We start from the raw sequence: 6,110 nt of genomic DNA, 5'->3' as shown, positions 1-6,110 counted from the left end.
AAATCATAGAAATATGTGGTGCAGAGATCAGGTAATTCCTGGCAATTTCAGTAGTCATGGAGATCTGCCATAATGTTCTGAGGGTGAAAAATTCTTCCACAAGTGTGGCAAGTACCTGCTGGCTCACGCAGAGGAGGTGTCTGCTGCTCAGGCTTTTCTTGTTCAGATCTACTGAACGAAACAGTGACAAGCCCTCTATGGGTACGAAGCACCATTACTAAATGCATATAAAAATGGAAGGCCTCTCGTTAACATTGCCAAGGACAGATTTGTAGTTCTGTGTCAAAACTCACTGAAGCAAAGACCTGTGTCAGCTAACAAAGAGCAGAAGGGTAGCAGGAGGAGGACCGGAGGGCGGCCCTAGGTATTCACAGCGAGGTGAAATTTCCTCTCTGAAGTGGTATGGTGGCTCTAAGCGGACTTGGTAAAGACAAACTGGGCATCATTAATGGTGTGTCAGTGGTCAGCACCAGAAAAAACCCTGTGGCATCAGAAAGGGAGTAGTGCAGATAGTGGCCTTCATCTAGGCAATTCAAGGATTCCCATGGCTCCAAGCTAGCCGTGATCCAGGTTTGTGACGTAGGACAAGTTTTTGGAGGAGGAGTGAATAGGGGCAGGCGTACCGGGCAGGAGAAAGTTCCAGGTACACGCTGATTTTGGACAGGGAAACTCAACTGTCTTGATGCTACAATGTACGCTGCCTAATTTCCCTTGCCTGGTCTGGCAGGGGAACGAGGCTGCCACAGTCCCCTGGTAGATCCACTTTCCTACTTAGACCCGTGGTTGGTTGTGGGGTGATGAGGATCCCCCCGCGTGAGGGTGAGGGATCTCCACCAGCCTCTCCACAAAGGCCCTCTCATTCCCCGTCCCATGGAAGCGAGGTGGCTCTGCTTGGGTCTGCAGGTCCTCACTGCACATCATCAGCCAGGACTTGTCCTGGAGATGCATCTTTCTGACGAGTGCAATGAGTCCGCACCAACCAGTACTGCAAATTCTCTCTCCAGTCCAATCCTTTGCAGAAAATTTGATTTTCAAAACTCAAAAATAAGCATCTCTTTTTCTTTCTATATATATAGTGCACAGAGTAGTTGTGACCATTTCACTCTGAAGTGAGTTATTTGAAAAGCCAGGTATGTAGTTGTGTTATTCCCACAAATTTTGAAAAACTTAACTGGATTTCTGTTCGCACTTGGATCTTTTCCATTTTTCATACTTTCTCAGGAGTTCCTTTGTCAGAATAGATGTGATCTCCTCCTTTAATAAATAAACAAGGAAGATGTTAGCAAAACAAGCCACCTTTCACGGTCTTTTATTCTTATTTGTTCATATTTTTTGATATTTCTTTCCCTATACAAAGGTCTAGCAATGGTCTCAGAAAGCTGCCCTTAGCTGACTCGACTTGCAGATGTTCAGAAATTGTTCAATCCCACTGAATTACGATTTAGAACATAAAAGGCACCTCAACACCCAGCTGTAGTAGCGTAAACAGCACCACATTTGTATACTTCAAAAGAGATGCACATAGAAAGGATCAAGAGACCTTGAGAAAATGTACTAAGACTGTTTTTGACAGAGAAGAAAAATTCCCAGAAGCAATATATTCTGGTTTTACCAGTATTGGCCAGTATTTCATTCCTGGTGTAATCTCCTTTGAGGTTAAAAAATTACCCAAAAGCATCAAAAACAGAAACAAATGACTGCACCTAATCAGTGTGATGGTATAGGAGCAAACAAGACTTTCTCAGTGGATACAGACACTTGAAATCAGGGTCATACTCTGAGACTCAACTGACAAGAAATGGGAGTAGATAAAATAGTGCCATTTTACTTAAATTGCTGACAGAGAGCGAGCCATATTCCACTCTGTGGCTGTCAACATGCGTGAGAGAGAGCTGATGAGAAGAGGTTGTGAATCATTTGGGGATCTTTCTGTCTGAAATATTTAATACAAATATCCTGTATTACAAACTTTCTATTTAGGTACTTTCAGGGAAGCATAGGGTGAAAAATTAAGAATTGCATTAAACCAGTGAAAACTCAAACTCAGACCTCTGCAGTTCTTCTGCACAACCTTAAAATGTTCATTCAGTCCAGTTTCAAGCTGATTGAATAGAACTACCCATAACTGAGAAATAACAATAAAATATCCTTTGTAGGAGACAAAATAGACTGCTTTGACTGGTTTATTTTACTGCTGGTTATTACTGTCACCTCTCCTGATAACAGGTTGCTGCTTGCCCAGCTACTTAAGATGACTAAAAACTCACCTCTGGCCTCCAGTTAGCTATCTTTCAAAAATACTGTCTCAGAAAAGAGATGAGGCCCTCGTCCTCTCGCTCAGGGTCCCCATCTGTGGTGCCACAGTGGCTTCTCGTTTCCCGTCCTCTGTTACTAAAGCCCCTAGCTGAATGCCCGGGAACATCCACACTGCAGCTCCCCCTCTCCTCGGTGCCTTTGGCTGGAACTCAGAAAGCAAGAGATGAAGTGACTTTAGTTCTTCAGCCCACTCTTTCTAAGTAGTTTCGGTCCTACCAGTCACTTACAATTCAGTGAAAAAGTAGTGTCATATGAATCCTTCCAATTTTTAAGACAATAAAAGCTGGGTTTCCCAAAGCATCTTTCTCTGTCCTTAATGTGGAATAATGGCGAGCACGCTGTTCTTGTCACAGTTGGTCAGTGAAGTTTGCCAAGGAAAAGTGGTTTAATCAGAAAATGTGAGCTTCTCAGCTCAGAAATTATTTGTGGCAACTGGCTGAACAGAGACTCTTGCGAAGCCCCAAGTATTTTTCAAGTCCTGGGAGCTTCGGTTCCAGAGCAACACATTTGAAGCTTTTGCAGCTACAGAGATGAAATTGGTGGTGTTTGTTACCTTCACTGCTGCTATTCAGAAGTGGGTAAAGGAAATTATATCAATTTACTGTAATTGTTGCCAAGATTAGAGGCAGTGCACAGATTTTCCAAGGCAGTATCATGCATCTGTGAAAAATACCTGTTTTGTGGGAAGTTGCAAACCACAAAATTGTCCACAACCTGGAAATTTTTCTAGTCCTCCATAAGTGTTTACTGCAAATAAGTTGTTAGCATTTTTTCCAGGCATTTCTTAACAAAAAAAAAAAAAAAAAAAAGGAAACACAACATGTAATCTGTGAGCTGTTACTCATTGTTTGAATAATGGATGCTATTTTTTGCAAAGGCCCCAAGCAACGCACAGGCAAGTTTTCTCCGCGTCTGTAGGAAGGTGATATAGCAACAGTTCTTGAAGGAGAAGGGGTGGAGGAATCTTTGTATCACTTTTGTGGTGTTTACATTTGAAAAACTGGATTGAGTTTCCAAACATCCAGTGGGGAAGCGTTTTCCATCCCCGCGATCTGTCTCCTGCATCGAGGGGAGCAACAGGCAGGAGACAGTCTCCTGCTATCGCTAACTATGTGTAAATGCCTGAGTTTGGGGATTTATAATGAGATCTCAGGAGATGGGTTCTGCTATTACTAATTGCTATTACTCATTTGAACAGGAAGATTGGTTTAGACATCTGCAGTAGGAAAACCGCAAAGCACCGCAGAGCTGTACGTGAAATTAAGGAAAGTGGTGGTGTGTGCAGTCCCCTGTGCTCAAGTGAGTTTGAGTGCTAATGATCAAAGGTGAAGGCCCTGACTCCAGCAAAGCATGAGCATGATGTTCAGCTTGTGCTGAACCCATTTCCACCGCTCCAGACCTTATTTGCCAGTACTAGGACCAGGGCAGCTGCGGCTGCAGCACAGACACAGCGTTTCTCCAGCGTCCTGAGCACAGCCAGCCTTTTCTGTCTCTTCCTAGTCACAAAGTAAAGCCCTGCGTGGTGGTTAACAGTCAGTGACTCCATATTCCATGTCTGAAGACGTCGCCAATGTTTGTAATAATTGCATACGCTCTCCGCTGTAAGCAGCAGGGCAGGCTGGGTTCAGTGCTTGCTGTTCTCCCACCATCCTCGTGCTTACAAACAGATGGGCCTTGAGTACAAGTCATGTCTCAGTTGCATTCAGCTGACAAAAGCAACAATCAAAATCACCCCTGAGTCCACAAAGAGTAATGAGGATTAGAGTCTCGTCCAGCGTGCCGGGAGGCTCATTTGCATTGTCTGATCTGGCTGTTCCCCACTTTCCCATTTTTATGAAAGGACCCCCCCATATGTCTTTCTCTCCCTGAGACAAGAGAGCTAAAAAGCTTTCATTGATGGGTAGGGGTAAGATCATGTTCATCACATCTCCTTTGTACATAATTCTTACACATCATATACTTCTGCCACAATTATCATTTAATTTATGCCTCTCCAGAAAAATACACCAGTTGTCTCCGTGGTCGCCCCGTTTATCATCTCGGGCTGCGGGAGCCGGTGCTGGCCAGGTGCAAGGACAATGGCTGGCTATTCATTTCTCCGCACCAGCTGTTCCCCTCAGCATGCACCGAGCCCGGGTCCTGCTGGTGACAACCCTGTTACGGCTGCTGCTGCTGTGAGTTTAATTTTATTTTAAGAGCTAATCCAGACTGATCATTCTGAGAACGTGCCTAAGTATAGTGAGGGGTGTGTATATTTTACAGAAAGGCATATTCCAGGCTTTAAATCTGTCATGGAATAGCTTATAGGTCTGTGTGAGCTTTTGGGGATGGACTGGTACGGTTAGGGAACGCCAGGTAGTGAATCGCTGCCCTGCTATCGGCGTCCCCTGAATTCTGTGTCCCAGCATATGGCTTAAATCATGACTCAAGCCACCAGCGATAGCAGTCACGAGTCCGGTGCCTGAAAAAAAATGAGTGGATGCCAAAGAAGAGCCTGCAGTACATCTCAGCTCTACAAACACCCCAGAGTCAGCAAGGAGCCCGTTTCCTTGGCTCCACAGGAGTTGGTCTACACCAGGCAGAGTACAGGCCCAGACAATGCCACTTCGGGCTTTTTGGCTACATGGACCCCCAAACAAGGTAAGGCGAGGAGAGGACAGGCGAGGAAAGGAGAGGGTGCTGCTGTTAAGGAGTTCATAACAAAATCGTGGCACAGGAAAGAACAGAAGATTCGCTTACTAAATGTCACAAGGCCTTGGAAGCCTGGATTGAGGATTCAGGCCCCAGTCATTTGCTTTCAGGAGTATGAAATCCATAATTTCCCTTTTAAAAAGCAAACAAGACTATCCGGGTTTTCAGTGAAATTCTGGTTCTGGTTTAAATTTCTGCTGTTCACCAAAACATTATCTGTGAGGTTTTTAAAAATTGCTTTGAACAAGACGTTTTGTAACAAAGAAGGAGATAAAATTTGCAGCTGCATGAAAACAATGCAAAAAATTAGAAATTAAACTTGGAAAATATTTTCTTAGCCTCGATGATGTCATTCATAGATCTCTTCCAACTAGTTGTACTTAAATTAATTTTTTGACTAGTTACTTCCAAACCTTTTTCATTAATATTAAATAGAGACAAACCCAACTGTCCTTTAGCTGTGATAGTTACGTTTAACTTGCATCAGTGGAGATTTTCCTTCCTCTCTTTCTTCTCCCAGTTCAGTCTATTATATTATCAGTCAAAATTCCCCACTGAGGAATGTACTTCTGCCTCTGAGATTTCTGCTCACTTCCCTCCAGCTGAGAAGAGGAATTTGCCAGTACTTTGACCTTTCTCTCTCTACTAATCTAACTTGAGTCAGTAGATGCCAAAGGTAGCTTAGTTATTTCATATTTTTCCAGTTTTATCTGCCGATAGTCTGTCGTTCTTCATGTAGACTCAGGTGTCTGCAGAATGGCACATTCTGTTCTTCTACAGGCCAACAAAATAAGACAAAAGGGACATTGTAAATACAGTAATAAAACCCATGAATAAATGAGACTTTGAAAGAGGTCACTCAGAAATAGACTCAATTCCAATAAACCCTGTATTAGTGACTCAAAATCGTGTACATAGAAAATTAAACCAGTAGTTCACCCTAAGATACAGAGACGGGGACTGCTGGCCATTTTTTGTGAATACGGACTTTCCTTCCAGGAAATCTGCTTTCTCTTCCCAGCCATTTCACAGGCTTACGGTGTGATGTTGAGTAAATCATCCCCCCTCTTTAGTTTAAAATCTACTGTTCATTAGAATAAGGA

The sequence above is a fragment of the Chlamydotis macqueenii genome, chromosome 3, assembly GCF_036417535.1.
Source record: "Chlamydotis macqueenii isolate bChlMac1 chromosome 3, bChlMac1.mat, whole genome shotgun sequence".
Taxonomy (NCBI): Eukaryota; Metazoa; Chordata; class Aves; order Otidiformes; family Otididae; genus Chlamydotis; species Chlamydotis macqueenii.
This window is presented reverse-complemented; position numbering follows the sequence as displayed.